Source organism: Monodelphis domestica, chromosome 4 (assembly GCF_027887165.1).
Source record: "Monodelphis domestica isolate mMonDom1 chromosome 4, mMonDom1.pri, whole genome shotgun sequence".
In the NCBI taxonomy this organism is placed as follows: domain Eukaryota; kingdom Metazoa; phylum Chordata; class Mammalia; order Didelphimorphia; family Didelphidae; genus Monodelphis; species Monodelphis domestica.
In genome coordinates this window covers 150,895,345-150,917,653 of record NC_077230.1, presented here as the reverse complement: position 1 = coordinate 150,917,653, position 22,309 = coordinate 150,895,345, and the positions used below count along the sequence as shown (strand labels likewise).

General features: G+C 37.8%; 1 protein-coding gene across 5 annotated transcripts in view; it reads right to left on the bottom strand.

The window, feature by feature from the left end:
• KIF5C (kinesin family member 5C) overlaps positions 1-22,309 on the bottom strand; it is a 287,301-nt gene that overhangs the window by 196,028 nt on the left and 68,964 nt on the right. The gene's annotated exons all lie outside the window — the stretch shown is intronic.

Below are 22,309 nucleotides of genomic sequence, written 5' to 3'. Positions count from 1 at the left end.
AATTCAAAGCCCATCTTTACTGGGTTCTGTTCTGTATTTTGGTATTGTTTCACATTGCTTCCCTTTACCAACTCATTGACATTCCAGCCAATCTGGCCTACGTGTTACACCCTGACTCAGCATTCTATCTCCTACCCCTCAGGTCTTTGTACAAGTTGTTCTCCATGCCCAAAATGCATTCTGTCCTCTGGACCTTAAAATTATCTGGCCTGAAGTTTCTCACTGACATTACATCACATGAAAAATTTTGTTTGTTTCTTTTTTTAAAAAATAAGCTTAAGAAAATGTTTAGAATAAAAGCGTCTCCTACCTATTTGTTTGGGAAATGTTTTTGGACTAATATATCCTCCAAAAAATAAAGAAAATCAGTGAGAAAAAATGTCTTTATTCCTGTCTACCCATTTTTCAGTAAAACAAAACTAAGTTAAAGAGGCTTATTAAGCTTTAAGACTTGGCTCAGTCTGTCTATGCTATGTTATCTGCTATGAGAAGCATTTCTTAATACCCCTTATTATTAGTGCTTTCCCCCCCTAATTATTTTATAATTATTTGTGTACACCTATCCTCTCCATACCCAATAGATTATGAACTCCTTGAGGGTAGAGATAATTTTTCATTTTGGCTTTATATCTCCAGTGACTAACATATGGTACTGCTTAATAAATGCTGAATTATAAACATGGTATTTAATCCACAAGCTGGGATTTATCCAGGCTGTAATAGAATTAAAACCAAAATAAACTTTTTTTTGAGACTCAGCCAAAAGGACTCAAACCAGTCTTCTGATATAAAAGAAAAGGAGGTAAGTACCAGAAGTTGGGTACAAATGGAAAGAGACAAAGAGAAAAAAAGGAAATAAAGAAAGTCCTAAAAATACAAAAGTTCTCCATAAAGAGAAAGACTTGATCTTGACTGCTTTGTGTATAGATAGATAGATAGATAGATAGATAGATAGATAGATAGATAGATATAGATATAGATATAGATATAGATATAGATATAGATATAGATATAGATATAGATATAGATATAGATATAGATATAGATATAGATATAGATATAGATATAGATATAGATATAGATATAGATATAGATAGCTCCCTGAGGATTAAGGCAAATTTTCTGTGAATGAAAAAACAAGACCTATTTGGCAGGAAATAGCAACTTTAATTTAAAAGAAACTGTTACTTCTGATGAAACAAATGTATTCTGACCTCTCTTGAAACTAAATTCATAAAATGATGTTAGAAAGAGCCAACTTGTAGCACTTGGAACTTTTGGTGAACTCTTACTGTACTTTATCCCATGAACTTCTTTTTTGCCTTTTCTCTCTCTCAATCAATCAAAAAAAAAATAGGCAAAAGACAGTCTCTACTCCCAAAGAAGCTTAGATTCTAATGAGGGAGACTGAAATATACAAATAAATACATACAGAGCAAATTATATAAAAATGAGATAACTAACAGAGGGGAGGCATTAGAATTAAGAAGAGTTGGGGAAGGCTTCTAGTAAAAGAAAGTATTTTAGTTGGAACTTAAAGGAAGTCAGGAAGGTCAGCAGATGACACAGAGGAGGAATAATATTCTAGGCATGACAAGAAACCAGAGAAAATGTCAGGGCCAAGAGATGGAGTGTCCTGAATGATGAAGTTTATGGTATAGTCAGAGTCCCAGAATTACTGAGTCAAAGAGTATGTAGTGGGCGATAAGGTAAAAGACTGTTAAAAAAGGAGGAGGGATAGGTCATGAAGGACTTTGAATGCCAAACGTAGCATTTTGTTTTTTATCCTGAAGCCAATAGGGAGCCACTGGAATTTATTAAGTAGAGGGGTGCTGACATGATCAGTCCTGCACTTTAAGAAAATTACTTTAGTGGCTGAATGATGGCTAGATTGAAATGGGCAGAGACTTAAGGCAGGCACACTCACCAACAGGATATTGCAATAATCCAAGCTTGAGATGATGAGGACTTACGTGTGAGTAGTGGAAGTGGCAAAAGTGAGAAGGGGTCATAATTCAAAAGTTTTTGCAAGTGAAATCAGCAAGCCTTGGTGACAAATTGGAAATGATAAATGACAAAAGTGAGGAATCCAGAAGTCTTAGGTTGTGAACTTGAGGGACCGGGGGGGGGGGGGGTGGGCAGATTGTGTTGCCCTCTACAGTAATAGCGAGTAATAGTAGGGAGAGGGAGGAATTTAGGAGAGAAAGACAATGAGTTCTATTTTGGACATAATGAGTTTAAGATATCTTCTTGACATCCACTTCAGATGGCTGAAAGGAAGTTAGAGATGCAAGATTGGAGGTCAGAGTGGTTGGGGCAGGCTTAGTAGAATTGAGAATGATCAGCATAGATATGGTAATTAAATTTATAGGAGCTGATGAAATCACCAACTAAGTTGCTTATCCTTTGTTTGAAAAAGGACCGATGACATCATGGACTGCTCACAAATTGAATTTAAGTAAGACAATATTGCACAGTCCTCAGGCTCACTCTCTCTTCCAGGGTCATCCAAGTCCAGTGACAAGACACAAATTAGGATTACTGACAATATTCTGGGATGGAGTAGATGACCTTAGCATCTTCAATATCTGACTAAGCTCTATGCACTCCATAGCACTTGCTTCAGCCACCTTCATGGCCACTGGACTACGTTGTTCTCATCTACCCATTATGCTGGGGGAAATCTTTACATACTTGGGATAGACATTCCCCTAACTCGCTGATGGGTTTAGAACCTGTTGGTAACCCTCAATTTGGTTTAACACATCTGCCAAGAATGTTTTACCAGGGTGTGGCCACTATGTAGTCTACAGTTTGTTGAAACCACAGGTAAGGAATTGGTTGAAAGATATACACCAAAGGTTGAGGAGCAGCCCTAAAAGGGCTCAGCAAGTCCTCTTCCCAGAAGTGCTAGTCTTCCCTAAACTCCATACATCCCTCCAACTGAAGTACAATAAAGATAGAAGAGGGCCCATGATAATACCCTGAGGGACACCTATGGTTAGAGGGCATAATCTGGAGGAAGATTCATCAAAAAACAGAGAAGGAGCTTTCAGATAGGTAGGAGGAGAACCAGGAGAAGTTGGTGTTCCCAAAAACCTAGAAAAAAGGGAGCATTAAGAAGCAGGTGATCAACTCTGGTATAGTGAGATCAGTGAGAATGAAGACTGGGGAAAGGCCATTAGATTTGACAACTAAGACTTCTGTTAACTTTGAAGAAAGCAGTTTTTGTGGAATGATAATCATGAAAGCCATTTAAGAGATTTATAAGGGTTTAAGAGAGAGTGAGAAGAGAGAAAGTGGAGGCATCTATTATAGTGAGCCTTTTTTGAGGGGTTTAGAGACAGGCCAAATACTGGACTATAACATGGATGAATGGAGTAAGGGGGGGGGGGGGGTAGTTCAAGATGAAGACATAGACATGTTTGTAGACAATAGGCAAGGAGCTACTAGAGAGGGAAAAGTTGAAAATAAATGAGAGTAGGGATGACAAAGAGGTCAATCTGTCAGAGGAGATGGAATAGAATGGAATCACTGGAACAAATAGAGGGGTTAGCTTTAGTAAGAAGTAAAGACATTTCATCATGCGGAATGGGATGAAGGAAGAGATAGTGACAGAAGGTATGTGAGAAATAGATGAAGAGAGAAAAGGATACAGTAAATGGCCTTAGTTTTTTCTGTAAAATATGGGGCAAGTTTCTCAGTTAAGAGAATGGGGCTAGCAGAGAGCCAATGAAAGTTTGAGAAGAATGAAACGGTATAGAAAAGTCACTGTAGAGAGGGTGATAATGTGTTGATAAGGGAGTTACAGTATGATTTCCTAACAGCAATGAGGGCCCAACTGAGGTTAAATAACAAATTTGTAGTGGACTCAGTCAAAACAATTGCATGATTTTCTCCATCTTAATTCAGCAGTAAGTGTATACTGTAGGACTGAAGGCAGTGAATAGAGGGAGTCATCCAAGGCTGAGGCTTAGCTGAGCATAATGGGCAACATGAGAAGAGGACTGTGTAGAGTTAAATACTTCTCTTCCTTTATGTTCATTCTCAGTCTCTCTCTCTCTCTCTCTCTCTCTCTCTCTCTCTCTCTCTCTCTCTCTCTCTCTCTCTCCCCAACCCTAGTCCCCCCCCCAAATCTCCTTTCCTCATCTTCTACTTCTTTATTCTACTTTTTTATCTTTCTTTATATTGCTTTCCCTTCTTTTCTTAGTCTCAGGCCTGTTGGTAGGTATTATCAAGGACCACAGAGCTTGCTGATTTATAATAGACTGTGTTCATATATATATATATATATATATATATATATATATATATATATATATCCCATCAACATGTATCACCCCTTTTCTTCTCTCATAAAAGCAGGAAGGAATACTTCCTGTGCTATATTATCTTGCATCCTGGAACAAAACTACCTTCTCAGAAGGTACCCTGAACATGTGTTTTATGTCCTGTTGGATAATCTCTAATTTTTGTACTTTTTCTGGAAAGAAGAGATGGAAAGAGAGGAGCAAAAAAGACTGAAACAATGATCTTCCATCCCTAGAAAAGATGACCAATGAGGTAATATTCTGGGAAGATTCTTGGCTTGCTTTGTGAAGGGACCTCATCCTTACTTATAATTCCTATAGCAAAACTTTTCTAGTCTTTTATTATTACTCGGCATAACCATAGTACTTAACTAGGCAAGATTATTCCTTCACTCCCAGTCCTTCATTTTATAGACCAACTAAGTAAAATTGGGTATCCAAGGATATATCTTAAGCCAGTGGCAAAGCAAAATGTGTTTAACAGAAAAAAAAAACTTAACAGTAGTAAATGTGGAGCAGCAAAGAAAAGTGCAACTTTGGTATTCAATTACTACCTCTGACAGCTACAGGTTGTGCTACCTGGACAGCATCCCCAGGTAGATCTCTAACACTGAATTCTAAGTACACTCTTGTTCCATGTGAGTGCACAAAGTTTCCATACCAGAAAGGATTCCCTGGTGAAAGTACAGATTTAGATGGCAACAACAGAGACAATAAAGTTTTAAAGGGTCTTTCTACCTTTGGGACCAGGAGAATTGGGGAGGGTGGAATGGCTGGATCAAAAATAAATCAAAAGCAATTAGAATTAGGGACTTCTGGGGGGCTCAGTAGATAGAAAACCAGGTCTGGAGGCAGGAGGTATCCTGGGTTCAAATCTAGCCCTCCTAGCCATGTGACCCTGGGCAAGTCACTTAACCTCCACTGCCTAGCCCTTACCATTCTTCTTCCTTAGAATCAATGCATATTGATTCTAAAATGGAAGTCAAGGATGTTTGGGATTTTTTAAAGGTGATTAGAATCATGGAATACTAGATCTGGAAGGGATTGTAGGAGTCACCTAGTCTAACTTCCCCATTTTACAGATGAGGTAATTAAGGCTGAAAGAGTGAAGCAACTTTCCTTCACAAATAAGTCAGTGGTAAGAATTCGGTGAATAATTCAGATCTCTACATCCTAATTACACCATCACCTTTGTGTGGCATGAGATTATCTGTATAAATATCCCTTGCTAGTTTCACAAAGAGTGCATTTGAAAATTACAGTTACCTTCCTGTGGATATGATATAGGCTCCCACTCTAAATCCAACCCTGTGCTGTGCCTTCCACACTGTGTCCATGGAAACTACTCCACCCACCAGGCAGCATCTATACACACAAAGGGAAACAATATCCCTATGGAATTGATAAATCAGATTACCAAAAAAAAATTAACCTATTAACCCACTGATCACATAAAATTGGAGAAAAGGACAAGAAAACAAAAACAAAAGACAAGGACATCTAAAGATGACCCCAAAGCCAGCAGATCTGTTCCCAGGGTATGAATTATCTAACAAATGACTAATCTTTTTTTTTTCCTTTCAAAAAGCACTTCACTCCAAGAAGGCAGTGATCCAATGAATTTGAACACTACATATAATTGTCATATTATTTTGATATATAGCTTAGTTATGCTGGTTTTTTCCTCTACTTTATCATTTAAAAAATTATTTGTTATAAGGGCTGGCCTTCTGCAAGTATTGGGGACACAAGGAAAAATTCAGGTTATATAAAAACAAAGAAAAATCAATACAAAATTTTTTTAATTAGATCACTGAAATGCCCAATAATTGGGAAATGACTGTACACATTGTATCTCAGGAATGTAATGGAATGTTACTATATCACAATAAATAATGATTATGATGAAACAAAGAAAAAAATGGAAAATTATATGAATTGATTTAACCTAATCAAACTAGGGAAACAATAATAATATTCACCATGACTATAAAAACATAAATGGAAAGGACAATCAAAACAAAACAAAACACAACTGAAAGCTTTGTGATTTATAATGACAAAGAAGAGAGGAGAAAATGCACCTTAAGACCATCTTTGCAGAAGAAGGATATATATATATATATATATATATATATATATATATATATAGTATATATAAGTATATATATACTATGCTATTATACAGGACTGATGTTTAGAACTGCTATTTTTCCCTCTCTTTCCCTTTTTTAATTCTTAGTTACAAAGAATGGGTGGGGGGAATATATTCAGATATAAAGGTGACATAAAAACAAAGGATATAAATTAAAAAAAATTTTTTTATTCAATTCACTGCCCACTCAGGCAACAGAAAACACAGCCAAGGTGTTGGGGGAAGAGGAAGGAAAAAAAGGAGAATGAATGGTAATGAAAACACTGACAAGGAACCTCCTCTCAAAATAAGGGCCCTCCACCTCCAGTGGCTAGGCAGGCTTTCCAAGAGAAATCCCTCCTCCCAAGACAAAAAATAGCAACCTGTTTCCAGCAGTGAAGTAGTTGGGTTTCCTTGGATTTCAAAAACAAAGCTGCAGCCTCCCACTGCAGTATCCAATTTAATGGAATACTTTTATTCTGCAGTATAGAAAAAAAGCTCATTATAAGGCCCAGGCATTGAGACAGAACCCATTTCCAAGAGAAGGGTTTAGTCATTCACCTTGCATTAGCAGGATGATGGCAACAGAAGGTAAGCGGCAGATTTGCAATCACCAAGGAACTTCTTGCCCTGAAATTAAAAACAGCATGGGGACACAGCGACAACATAGCCCAGCCTAGTCTTATCCAGGAGCCAGCAACTGCTAGGCAGGAGAAAGGCAGAAGACAAAGATGGAAGGTTTTCAGTCAAAGACTTGCTTTTAGAATTCATCCATTAGATGAAGCCTTTTAGAGAAAAATCAGCCAGCAGGGAAGGCCCAGGGACATTTTCAAAAGACAATATGTATGTCAATTTTCAGTGCCATGAATGTCACCTACTTCAAACAAATTACTAGTCTGGTGTGGCAAATTGCTCGGACTTGATTGCATGTAGCTCAGATGGGTTCCTTTCACCTAGCAGCTCTCGGTAGGAATCTTTGTGTGGAAAAAGTAGAGTGAAGGGTGAAGTCTAGGGAGAGAGGGCCCATGTACGCTCTTAATCACAGACCTAGAGCAGATTTTCTTGTTCTTTTAAATCTTAACAGACTGTGAAATTCACAATTTTTTTAACTTCAGCAAAAGATGATAGCTATAGAGAGATTGATAGGTTGATAGACTGAAAGAGACAGATAACTATAAATGCTTGTTTTTCATCAGCTTACAAAAAGCTTGCATAGCCTTTTAAAAAATTGTTTGTTAAATTAAAGTTCCCAGATCTCTATCTCCCGTCTTCCCTCAACTCCCAAATTTTTCTCTTGTTCCCACCCTGACCATTAAATTTGATCTCTAGCACTTCTGAAGTCTTTGTCTAGTCTTTTTTATGGGATATATAGTCTGATTCATATCATAATCATTATTAGCATATTTTCCAGTCATATCTGGATTATAAGTTCTTCTAAGTCAGGAGGTCTATCTTACTAATATAGCAATGTCTTATGCATAGAAGGTATTTAACAAATGCTGACCAAAAAAAAAATGAAAAGGTCAAAATCAGGATAGCATCTGGAGTTATAGAACACCTAAGGATGCTTCTCTATGAGATGGATGCCTTTTACACCACAATAAAGTCCTCTTCTTATCTGAAGTTTTCCAGGAACATACTATATAACACTTGGGAATTTTGTATTTTTGTAGTTAGTTGTTTCTTTGTTATTTGATAGGCTTAAGAAAACCAGAATTGAAAATTTAAAATAAGAAATTCTTCCTTTTTTGGTCAGAAAATTCCTGGCATTAATGTATCTCCCAGAATAAGAAAGGAAGAAATAAAGAAAGAAAACCCTTCATTTCTTCCAAACCATTCTGTAGAAAAAAACCATATAAAGCAGCAATTAAGTGCACAAAAAAAAACCCATTAAAACCTCCAAGTTTAATTTATTATTCTGAGAGAGTATTACATGTGGGGGTGGCTTTTTTTTTAATACTCCAACAGATAATTAGTAGGTTGTTTTCCCTAATTGTTAAAGGAACTTGATTTCATTAACAGGGTACACATTTCCCTGCCAAATTCTACTTTTTATAAACACTACATAAATGATCATCTCAAAGAAGGTCCCAAGCTTTCAAAACAAGGTTAAGAAGCTATATATTCTAATTCAAGGATTAAAAAAACATGTATTTAGAAGTGTTAGGTGTCAGACACCCAATCCAGAGAGAAACTCACACCTCCCTTCCTTAGAGAATAGAGTAGCCTACTTTTACTCAAGAGACAGACTGAGACCTGTAAATAGGAGAAACATTATCCTGTGCAAGAAAGAATAACAGAAGGAAATATTATTTGTCTTAAAATAATCACTCTTAAATAATTATCAGTTATGATGTTGCATGTGTCTTTATGAGTATAACTCTTAAAAGAAAAGATTATCGCCATCATTATTCTCTCTCTACAAATCAAGGACTTTAGAAGATCTACTGTTAATCTAGAAGAAAACAATCCATTATAATGAGATTTTCCTCCATCTCACTTTTAACCAATTATAGAGAAGTAGACTAGATGGAGAAAAAAAAAAAGAGTGCATGTTGCTCTTTGAGAATCAAAAGAATATGGCCTATTTAGGACTCATGAAATGCTGCTTTTTTCATAGATTCTTTTGACTTCTTTTAAAATAAAAAATAGTGTCTCCCTTCTATCAGAGAGGGGTTTGGGAGCACATGAAAAATGATAAGCTTATACAGAAATATTTCAAAGTACAGTACAGAGTCTCCAATTCAAAAAAAGAGCTACATTCAAAATATGTAGTAAGAACTCATTTGTTTTGATCTCAATGAATTTCCTAGAAAAACTAAATGTGTTAAATGTGATGATTAACTTCCTAGCCTAGCCTCCAAAGCCCTACTTGACCCCATATGTACGGTACTTAAAGTATACTACTAATAATATTTCAGAACCTAAAAACCACATTTAAAAATAACAATAGCTAACATTTATATAGCACTTTAGAGTTTGCAAATTTCTTTACATACTATTCCTTCCATTTTCGCAATAATCCTGTGAGATAGAGATGCTCTTATCCCCATTTTTCATATGAGGAAAGTAAGAGTGCAAAAGATTAGGTGATTTGCATAGGTTACACATATAGTGAGTAGCTTAGCTTCTAAGCTTTCCCTATGGGGAAAAAAACATTAAAGGTACCAACTTTGTGGGATTATAGATTTAGATCTGTAAGCATCTAATCTAAACTCATTTAACCAAAGGAAAACCAATGCCCAGAGATGTTAAGTAACTTGCCCAAGGACACATCGTGGTAAGTAGGTTAGGAGCCAAGAACAACATATCCTCTCTTCTCTGTGATAGAAGAAATCATTTTCCATTTCCCCAATCTTTCTCACTAGCAGATAGGTGGGGGAAAGTTACTCTCTAGGCCACTAGTTGTGGCACTAAAGAGGAGATGATCGTGTGAAGAAGGGATAATGGAACGGTAAAGTAGAACCTTCAATTGGTGTTAACACTTCCAGACACTCAGGCAGGCTTCCTATTACATACATCTTTTTCTTTTCCCTGAAGACCTCAGAGATTATATACAACTGCTTTCCTTTCTGCTAGAATACAATGTAGGCTTGAAACTTCTCATTCAAGAAGCAAATTTCCAACTCCTTTGACACTTTGAGGTTTTTTTAATGTTGTATTTTCATTTGTTGTTGTTGTTTTTTTATTCTACTAACAATTACAAACAGATTGGAGGGGGGGGTAAGTTAAAAGGCTTCCCTCTTTTGCTGACCCTCTTCCCTTTTTCAATATTGTTTTTAAAGTTGCACCAAAGTAAGAATTGGGACCACTGGGTACACAAAGGACAGAAGAAAAATTTGTCCACAATTCAGAGAAAAGGAAGATTAAAGATCACCCAGTAATTTGACCAAAAGAGCAGAGCTTGAGAGCAATAGGACAAATGGACCTTGGTAGGGAAATCAGTAAGTGGCTGGGGATACAGCTGAGTGAGGATGGGAGGAAAGGAAACTTTGAATCTGAATATCTCAACCATCTCTGACCCTACCCTAGACTGGTTCTGAGCTGATATCAGAAGGAGGGGAGGGGAAGAGAGGAAGAAGGTTGAATTCCAGAAAGGAACAAGATGAAGAGGGGAAAAAAGGAAGGTAAAGAAAGGGAGAACTCAAAGCGAAAACAGTGAGAAGGAAGGAAGGAAGGAGGAAATCTGCTGAAGTTTGTATATATATATATAGGGATGATGTGTAACCAGTCAAAACTTATTAAGCTCTACACTGCTAGACACAATGCTAGGCAATGAAGATACAAAGAAGAGAGAGAGAGAGAGAGAGAGAGAGAGAGAGAGAGAGAGAGAGAGAGAGAGAGAGAGAGAGAGAGAGAGACAGAAAGAGAGACAGAAAGAGAGACAGAGAGAGAGGGAGAGAGAGAGGGAGAGAGAGAGAGAGAGAGAGAGAGAGAGAGAGAGAGAGAGAGAGAGAGAGAGAGAGAGAGAGAGAGGAGAGAGGGAGAGAGAGAGAGAGAAGATAGATATAATATTCATGTGTGTGTGCACGTGAAAAATACATACGTAAAAGGAAATTTAGAGGGAAAAAGATACTAGCAGCTGTGGTTGAGGAAAGACCTTATGTAGAAAGTGACATGAGCTTAGGGTAAGCCAACCTACACTAAATTTTGATCAGTAGAGTACCAACCAAATATGGAGTGATGTTAAGATAGCAAGTCAGAATATAAGCCAATTGCTCCAGATTCCTGACATTTACATAAACCAACTAAAGCAACCGGAAAAGCCATTTAGGAGCTTTATATAGCTTTCCTAGAAGACATCTCCAGCACCTGCTTTATGTTATCAGGAGGGCTAGCTGAGACATGACTATTGTAAGGGGAGGCATGTTAGGAATCTTGATTAGCAATGATCACTCAGCATATGTTTCTACAGCAACAAATCACACATTAGACGAATCTATCACAGCAAAGCATCCCCTTTGTTTCAAGGTCGATATATACATTTGTCTCCTTGCATGCAGTAGCAGATAGGGAATGGGGGAGGATTCAAGATAGAAATTGTCTCTAGGGAGTTTTCAGGGATAGTTATTGCTATCCCTGTTCATTACCCTAAAGCATCCATACAATCCATTCACCATTAACACAAAGCAGAGAAGGAGCTTCCAACTACCATTCTGTTTTCTCTTCTGTCTAAGATGCTTAGTCTCTATATCACTCTGCTATTCAGGAGAGGTCGAGTCTTTGATCATCTTCTAACAGTTATATCCACCAGCAGGGTACTGAGTGAGACAAAAGGGAGCTTGTAAGACTTGCCAAAGGCTTACCCTAAAGTTGAAAGACCTTATTGGTTCTATATAGATCTTTGCGTTATTGATTGGAAAGGGAGCAAATGCAATAAACAGTAACTCATTCATTACCTCAGTACCAGGATTTTTTTATTTCCTTCCATTGTATTTAGGTATATCTTGTTAAATTTTTAGAAGTTGATAATACTCTTCCTTCCCTTCCCAGTTATTATTGAGTAGTAGGAGTGTAGGAAGCTAGGTGGTACAGTGGATAGAGAGCTAGACCTGAAGTCAGGAAGATTTATCTTCCCATGTTCAAATCTTGCCTCAGACACTTACTAGTTTGACCCTGCACATGTCACTTAACCCCCTTTGCCTCAGTTTCCTGGTCTATCAAATGAGCTAGAGAAGGAAATGGCAAACTAGTATCTTTGCCAAGGAAACCCCAGAAGGGGTCACAGAGTTGAACATGACTTAAACAACTGAACAACAACTGTAGAAGGGTAAAGAAGAAAAACAGGCAATGAAGAAGCCTCGAAACCAACCCATTTTCAGGATGACAGTCACCTTTAAATCACTACCTCTAAATTCAGCCCAAGGAATACCAGTAACAGATATGAGTGGACAAAAAAGACAAGGCTTTGGGGATATACACATGATGTTTTCATCCTTTCAAATCACCACTATCACTATATGTAGAATACAAGGGCAATAGAAGCCAATGGAAGGCTGTACTGGTCCTTTATATATCAAATATTTGCAGCAATATCTTTTACAGAAGCTAAGAACTTCAAAAATGGGAAAACATTGATTTGAACTAACCAATGACTAAGCAAATTGCAGTAACTAGATGTGATGAAAGATTGCTGCCATAATTAATGACAAATATGAATAATTCAGAGAAGGGAAGAATGATATAAGCAGAACCAGGAAAACAACACACATAATGAAAATATAAGGACAAGAAAAAGAATGAAAAAATGAATCTTGCACTTTTATAATGACCAAACTTGGCCTCAAGAGAAGAACTGAGAAAATGTACCTTCCCTCCCTTCATTATAGAAGTAAAGAACTCTGAGTGTGAGGTACTGCACATTCTGTTGGGCACAATCAATGTCTTGGTTAGTTTTGCTAAACTTCTTTATTATTTTAATCTTTGATAGAGGGGATGCCTCAATAGTGAGGGGAGAAGGATATATTTAGAAAATTTATTGTGATCTGCAAAGAAAAAACAATAATAAAAATAAAATCTAAGAATGTTTCTTGTTAAAAAAAAATGTAATGAGCCTAAAAAGTTGTGAGTCTGAGTCTCCAAACACTATTCCCAAATCAGACAAGTTCCGTGGATACTTTTACCGAGATCTCTAGCATGACTTATAGTATCTGGAAAAGCAAGCCAAGGTCTCAGCTGGTGAGATCCATCATTAAGCTTTGATTTTCAGAACACTGCCCCACCCAATTACTCCATTAAAGTAAAGAGTTCTATACTATTAAATAACCACTAAGAGGCAAGAAAGTGCAGGTAGGAAACAAAGAAAGTCTAATCAGAGCAGGTAAGTATATCTGACAGATGCCCTTTCTCTTCTAAGCTATGTTTATTTCCATAGACAGACACCCTGCCCCCTCCAGGATAATGAAGCACAACCTTTGTGAAAAGCAATCTTAGATTTCTCAGAATCTTAGATTTCTCGTTGGCTGTTGGAATGGGCTTGCCAAGCCAGACAAAAAAAAATGCTGTTAGCTAGCTGAATAAACCAATGACACTGACAAAAGAAGAAAAGAAAATTACCTTATAACTTCATAAATCTTCTCTATCATCTCTGGAAAACTAGCTGACCAACCTTACCTGCAGAATCCATTAAATGGGCACACTTGGTCAAATAGTTTTAATGATGCAGTGCCTTACAAACCTATATTTGTTCTCAAACAAAACTTTCTCCTCCAATCAGTTTTTCCAAAAGGATTTCATAAGTTGTAAACTGCAAAAATATGTAATCCCAACTCCTTTATATGGAACTCTCATCATTTCCCCTCTTTATAGAGTATATAATGTTCATGGGGGGAGACTCCCCTATGTTTTCTGTATAACAACTGGGAACTATGGTATAGAAAATGTGTTTTTGATTGTTTACATGCACCTCATGGAATTTCTTCTCATTGAAGAAACTGAGAATGTTTAGCTTAGGAAAGATTTAGGATAGGGAAATAAAGGAAATAATAACTATCTTTATATATATTTAAGGGTCATCCTGTGGAATAAGAATTAGACATTCTTCTTGAATATAAAACAGCAAAAATAGGATCACTGGGCAAAAATTATAGGGAGTATAAAGAAAGAACTTTCTAACAATTCTTGTTCAATAGTTTACAATTCTTCATGACCCCATTTGGACCTTTCAAAGATATGAGTGGTTTTCCCTTTCATCCGCTAGTTCATTTTATAGATGAAGAAACTGAGGCAAACAGGATGAAGTGATTTGCCCAGGGTTACACAGTCAGTAAGTTTCTGAGGTTGGATTTGAACTCAGGAAGATTAGTCCAGGCCCAGCATTCTATCTGCTGCCCTAACCATTAGAATCAACCAAAATTAGAGCAGTCCTCTGTGGGCGGCAGTGAGCTCTTCATCATTAGAGATCTACAGGTAGAGGTTTAATGTAAAAAATAGGGTAAAGGAGCTTCAGAACTTTAGAAAAGTTGGACTAGAAAACCTCTGAAGAGTCCTTTCAACTATCAGGTTCTATTACCAAAGAAAAATTAAAAGGGAAGATGTTTGGGTGCTCTTAATAAGTCAGAAATGAAAAGAGACTGGTTGCTTTAAAAACTTGAAAGAAATGAGATAAAATCAAAGTTTCAGTAGAAGGAAGAACTAATTTTTAAATTAGCAATGGGTTATTAGAAAATTGAGACTTTGGGGTGTTTAAAACTAAGATAAGACAGAAATCTGAAAACTAGGCAACAGATTTTAACGCAACTTTTAAAATGCAATTCAGACCAGTTAGAAGAATATTCTCTATTATTTCACTTGAAATGAAAGGAAATCTAGCCATGGAGAACTTTTTTCCCATTTTAAAAAGCAGAAGAAAAATTTTGAGAAATCTAAATATTTTAGGGAGATACAGTAATTAACAGTTTATGAATATCTGGCTTTCTGGAGTGAACAAAGACCAAAATCAATCAACTTAGAGAGTCTCTACTTAAGTGGGGAATTAAAATTAGTATAAAACAGTTAATTCCTTCAGTTGTTTCAAAGACAATTTGACAGAGAAGATGGAATTTGAATGATGGAATGATGGGGGACATTTCAGGACAGGACAGTGGTATAAACAAAGCCTCAGGAGTAGATATAAACATGATTTGTTTGTGAAAACAGTGCATAAGCCAATGTGGTTGGAGTAGAGGATTCACATAAGATAAGTATTAAAGAAGACTTGGGTAGGCAAAGATAGTTGTGAAAATGAGGATAAAATGATAAGCACAAACCAGAATTGAGGAGCTATACCCAGTTATATATGTGTGTATGTGAAAGAGACAGATAGACAGAAATAGAGGCAGAAAGAGAATCAGAGACAGAGAGAAAGAGAAGGAGGGCCAAAATAAATACATTCCCATTTTGGCTTTTGAAAGGCATCCTTAGAAAAAGGAATCAGACTATATAATTGGCTAGAATGCATGTCCTCATATACAAAAAGTAGTTGGATGAAGGGGGTAGCTGGGTTGCTCAGTGGATTGAGAACCAGGCTCAAAGACAGGAGGTCCAGGGTTCAAATGTGACCTCAGACACATCCCAGCTGTATGACCCTGGGCAAGTCACTTAATCCTCATTGCCTAACCCTTACCACTCTTCTGCCTTAGAACCAATACCCAGTATTGATTCTAAGATGGAAGGTAAGGGTTTATATATTTTTTTAAGTAGTTGGATGGATACCTCAAAGATCTTTGCTTAAAAGAGTATATATGGTTTTTAACAAAGAATAGAACTCTTAGAAAATATCTAATATTTTTCTTTTTTTTTTCCAGGACTCAAATTGCCACCACAATAGTAACTTGGGCTGAAACCTGATGATGATTCTCCTGTACCATTCTACCACTAATATAAGCCACCATACACTGATCTATGTTCCTACAAAATGGCACCCTAGGTTTTGAGATTAAATAGGGCTAACTATAGGTGATGTTGGAACTGACCTCTTGCACAGATCTGGACTCATTCTCCCCCCAAAAAACAAAGGAAACAGTCTTTACTACTCTAAGTTTTTCTAGAATGACAAATGAAAAAATATAAACTGCTTAAATGGAAGTCACTAAAGGTACAAGAATTCTATTTTAAAAACCTGTGTTGGGGGTACTCCAAGACAATTGGTTGTCACTAAAAAAAGTGTTTTTTTAAGAGCCAACAGTTAGGATCACAAGTATATAGATGACTCAGCAGCATTTTTTACAGTTTCACTAAATATTCAGAGAATTGAATTTAATCAACTTTTTTTATATCAAGAGCAACCAAAGCTTTATTGTAACTCTTTTCTTCTAAAATGTCTAATAGCATTCTCTTCATTTTCTACTCCCACCTCACTCTCAAATTTTATTATCTTTTCTTGCTATCAGAGAAGCTAAGAAAAATTCTTTCCAATTCATTTTTTTAATTTGGTGGGCAACCAGGAAGGCAAGGGAATGGATTAGGTATTAACTAAACATTCAAGCTTACTGTGCAGAATAACATTCCATTTCAAAGTTAATTTTGTAAAAGTTTCCATTTTCAAAATATAGTCCCCCAAAAATGTTTTGTAATGTTGTCTTGAGTCTTTAAGGCTGGAAATAACTTTTAGTCCAACTGCTTCATTTTACAGAAGAGAACATAAGATTCAGATTAGTAAAGGAACTTACCCAGATTACAAGTCTACAAAATTAGTAAAAAAGAATCACAAAAAGGGGAAGTTTGGCAGCCCAGTGAATTGAGAGCCAAACCTAGAGATGGGAGTTTCTGGGTTCAAATCTGACCTCAGACACTTCGTAGCTGTGTGGTCATAGACAAGCCACTTAATCCAAATTGCCCAGTCCTAACCATTCTTCTGCCTTGGAATCATTACACAATATTGACTCAGATGGAAAGTAAGGGGTTTATATATACATACATACAGTGATCCCTCACCTATCACAGGAGTTATAGTCCAGAGATACCCATAATAAGTGAAAATCCCCAAAGTGTAGTCAATAAGCCAATCATCACCCAGGATACAAAACATAAGTGGTTGGTCACCTTTCATTCCATCAGTCAGTAGTGTGCCATGTTCAATCTAATACTGGCAAACTTGAGCAAGAGGTAGTGGCGTATGGCATTTTTGTGTACAATACAATATTTATCTTCAAAATCCTCTGATATAGCAAAAACTCCATGATACAGAATTAGATTTTTTTTCAAACCCATGATACAGTGAAGCTGTAATAAATAAACTGGACTATAGCAAGGGACAACTATATATATATGTGTGTGTGTGTGTGTGTGTGTGTGTGTGTGTGTGTGTGTGTGTGTGTGTGTGTGTGTATGTATATATATAGATGTATATATAGGATGAAAATTCTGGAATTCACATGCAATTTTTATTAAGAGCCCACTTAAAGTGCAAGGCATTATATGAGGCACTGGGAGTATGTGAAAAAAGTATAGTTCTTGCCTTTCTAAAACTTTGGTCTAATTGGAGAAAGAAAATATATGGACATTTTTAAATGGTCATATAATACAGTGATTTGGGAAGTTCAGAGGATAGAAAGATCACTTTGGCCTGGGGACAAAGGATCATAGATTTAGAGCTATAAGTGATCATAGGAGTTAATCAAGTTCTGTCCTCTCATTTTATAAATAGTGACTTAGCTAGGATCACATACATGGTTAGTAAAGGTGGAATTCAATTGAACCCACATCTCCCTGATTCATGTCCAGCATCCTATAAACTAAACTAGGCATAATAATAGAAGGTTTCACAAAAGAAGTTTAATTAAGGCAGAAATCATTTTTTTGCAAGCTAACTTTACAGAAAAGGAAAAACAGTACCATATGTGTGGCATGCCCAGGGTCATACTACCAGTGGCATAGCCAAGAGTGGAACCCATATTTTCTGACTCCCAATCCAGGGCTCTTTGCCCCACAATTCTATAAAGAACGGGTGTTTCCTAGGGGAGAAATGCAGATATTACATATGCAAAAATCTCTCTATCCTATTTGTTAGCCTTCACTTCCCTGAAGGCAAAAGATGAAGGAAAAAAAAAAACAAACCTCCAGTTCTGTGATGCAATTATAGAAGTAGGTAATACTCCTGGGGTTCTGAATTTGGAGCACTGCTCATTCAACTGTGTTTCAATTACTCACTTTTGCTACTTAGTAACAACCAACATTATTTGGTAATTGTAGTTCCTGTATTATTCCTCTCTTCATTCTCATTGCACAGCCTGTCACCCTGAAGACAAAGGAGTGAATCTCTTAGATAGGAGGCTTCCCCAAGCCTTGGAGCAAAAGGCAAGAGCTATCTGGTAGCTTTAAAGGAATTCAGCTGCAATCTATGCATCTTAAATGTGTCTACAACCTGCCAGAACTTTAATTTCTTTAATTCCACAAAATGAATTGAGTTGTGGGAAGGGCTCCAGTATGACAAGTCATTCCCTGACCTTTAAGGCAACAAGAGCCTCCACCTCCCTCCTCCCAACCCCAATGAAGCCCTTACTGGCAGTGTGGTACAGTCAACAGTGACCAGAATTTATCAAGTCCTAAAACTCTAGTCTACAGAGGGCCAATCAATACAACTAAGCAAAAAAAGAGGGAATCTTTTTTTTTAAGCATTATTAGACAGATTATTGTAAATTGTACTAAAAAGTCCAGCTTGGTAGAACCAAAGATTCACAGACCTGAAAGGAAAATTAGAAGCCATCTATTCCAACCCATTTATTCTAAATATTGAGGAAACTGAGGCCCAGAAAGGGCAGGTGACATGTCCAAGGTCACACTGTTAGTAGTAGCACTTTTCATATAATATAGCCAATAAATATGTATATTAATTTGTTTTTTGGTTATGAAAAAATCAGTAGTTGGCCTTTTTTGATTAAGATATGCTAGGGATGACTTGAATCTTACTCATTGTACAGAAGTGTAATAATTCATTCCAGGTAGAATTGTAAAAAATTCCAGAGGTTTATTCAAATATTCCTTTTCCTCTATAGCAGCAGTTCTCAACCTCTCAATTTGTAGCAATGAAAATACATAATGCATATCAGGTATTTACATTCTGAATCATAACTGTAGCAAAATTACAGTTTTGAAGTAGCCACCAAAATAAATTTTTGGTTTGGGGTCACTGCAACATGAGGAACTGTATTGCGGGGTCACAGCATTAGAAAGGTTGAGAACCACTGCTCTATAGGGAGGATCTGTTCTTTCTACTCCCCCATTCCATCGTTTACAAAACAGATATGAAGACCTTTTTAAAGAATACATTAGGGCAGATGGGAGGTCCTGGGTTCAAATTTGACCTCAGATATTTTCTAGCTGGGTGACCCTTCACAGGTAATTTATATGCAAGTCCTTACTTCTCTTCTGCCAATACATAGTATTGATTCTAAGACAGAAGTAAAGGTTTGAAAAAAAAAGAATACATAAGGGCTGGAATTTAGTTCAGAGAGATCTAGTCCTTCCTCTGTCCCTATCCCTGCTCTATGACCTTTGGGAAGTCACTTCATCTCTGAGTCTCAGTTCCCTCATCTGTAAACTTGACTTAATAAAACCTACTTTACAGGATTGTCATAAGCATGAGATGAGATACTGTATGCAAAACATTTTAGAAATATTTGTATTTCAGTGATTATTATCAATTATAATCACTCCCCTCCATCCTACCTTCTGACTTATTAAAATCAATACAGATTGGTCTATTTCCATTAATAAGTTCTAGTGGTCCAACCCTAAAATATCTCCAGATCCCAAGTGAAAGTGTCCAGAAACTTCTGTGGCTAACACTCAGTCCAAGATAAAACTTTCATAAAGAAATAAAACTATTTTAAATTATTTCAATGTTTATTATAGAGAGAATGGAATATAGTTAGATTGTAAAAAGAACACTGGACTTGGAATCAGACTTCAGTTTGAATCTGGATTCTGCTGCATATTGCCTATGTGATAGGTAAGTCACTTAACCTCCCAAAAAGAAAGAGTTTGCTTCAATTTTTTTTGTTGTTTGGACAGTCTAGTCCAAAAGGAAAATGAGCTGCCTGGCTAAGTAAAATGAGTTTCTCATCCTAGGAAACTTTCAAGCATAGAATGGATGGTCACTCACTGAGATACTATAGATGGGAGTCCAGCTGAAGTATGGGTTGGACTGCATTGACTTTATGGCTATTACAAAGCCAGCATAATTTAACAATTTCTATAACGCTTTAAGGTTTACAAAACAACTTTACACACATTACCTCATTTGATCCAAGCAAAAGTCCTGTGGGATCAATGCTGTGTGTTAATGTTATTGTCCTCATTTCTCTGATGAGGAAAATAAAGTTCAGAGAAGTTATGTGAATTGCCTAAGGCCCCACAGTTAGTTAGCTCTGAAGGGAGGACACATTACATACTCAAAACTCACCTAATTTTAAATCTGGCACTCTTTCTAATTTCACCAATACTTCTCCGTTGTCTAGTGCAAAGAGGACTGGAGTTACTTAGGGCTTTGAGTTCCAACTATGACACCAAGGCTAAGTAACTGATGTTCCCAGCAAGTTCCTTTCTTGTAATTTAAAATGTGGAAGATAATACTTGCACTACAATCTCATGGGATTGCATATGGAAAGCACTTTGTAAACAACAAAAATATTACATTTATGCTAGCTTCAATTTTGTAGCAGAGGTGAAAACTTAAGGAATGGCAGGTTTGGTACTCTTGCCAAAAGAATATTAAAACTACAACAGCCAAGTAGAATATTTCTCCTTCAAGAATTTTAATATTTTTATTTTCCCATGCAAATAAAAACCGAAATATCTTTCCTGATTTGCTCCAAGCCAGGTAAACTCTAGGAAAGCATGTTCATCACAGATTATTTCCCAGTAAGGTCACACAGTTTTCTGAGTAGTTTGAAAAGGAGGGGGAGGGGGAGTCTTGCTAATGGGGACAGAAGTCAAAGACTCTACTGTGTCAGAGCCTTGTCTCCATCTTTCTGCAAGTGTAGATAGAGTCTATCCGGTAAGTAGAAAATACATGCGGATATCCCCAGCTCTGTGTGCAGAGACTGCGGCACAGAAAGCCACCTCTATAGGGGAATGGAGCTACACAGCCACCATATCAAAATTTTCACCTCTGATTTTCAGGGTCTGACAATGACAGCCACATTCCCAGTGCCCCCTCGATATACTGTTGTTACCTGTCAATCACTTGACCTAAATACCTCAGCAATGGGAGCGGGGAGGGGGGTACCCGGTGTATAGGGTGGAGGGAGGGAGAATCAGAGAGATGGAGCATGCTCAGTGATTGGGATGACATCAGCTTAATCAATGCTGGGGAGCTGCACCAGCAATCTACAGAAAGCTGCCAAGAACACATCAATGGGATCAGGGAGGTTCGATCAATTCCAGTCCCTTCCCCAAGAGTACAAAGGGAGCAGAAACAGACACCCAGAGAGAAGAAGCAGTGTGGTGATGGGTGGAAGTAGAGGGAAGATGCACACCGGAATGGCAGGACAGGTTCTCTTTTTTATCCTTTGGACCAAAAATAGTCATACCCCCACCTCCTCCTCCCAGAAGTTAGGACTCCTTAAAAAGCGAGAGATCTCATTTGGGGAAGAGAAAAAGGAAAGGACTCGGAGCAGAAAGTAACTTCTGCACTTCTCTGTGGTGGAGGAGGTTGATGGCACCCTCATCACCTTCAGCCTTCTTTCTCTAAAAGCTCACCTAAGAAACATTCCCTTCTACACTCCGGGCACACCCCTGGGCTTAGAGAACAAGGAAAGGGGGGAAAAGAAGGGAAGGCGGGATGGAGAGCATGTCCTGTCTTCCCTCATTCCTCTCCCTTCCCCGCCTCCTAACAGCAGAGGGACCACCCCTCGGCCAAGGGGAGGAGTGGGTGAGAGACACCTGACCTTCCAGGCTGCGCCTCCAGCACTACCTACGTGCAGCTCCGGTGTTCGCCCTGCTGTGATCAAGGTGAAAGGCAGCAGGGGAGCCTCGTTTTACTCCGCGTATGGGATTTCAGATCCGCTATCCTTTTATGCTCCTCTATTTTCTTCTCCCTGAAGAAGTGCTAACTGATACAGTACACACATGCTTGCATGAGGATAAAGAAGAGGGGGTGGGGTAGGGGGACACTTTATTTTTTTAAGGGGAGGAGGATAAATAAATCCCGACCGCCCATCCCCCCCCTCCACCACTTGTACCATACAGCTAGGGAAACAATGGGGTCCAGCTTTGGTCCCAGCAGTGCTTCCCCAGCACTCCCCCCACCCCCACGCGGGGAACAATGGCGACGGTGAGTGCAGTTCCCCGGCCCACCCTCAACTCCCCCATCCACCCGACCCTGCCCTGCCGCCAGCCCCTAGGGGCCGGAAGGGAACAATGAGGCTGGCGAGGGGGGGGGGGG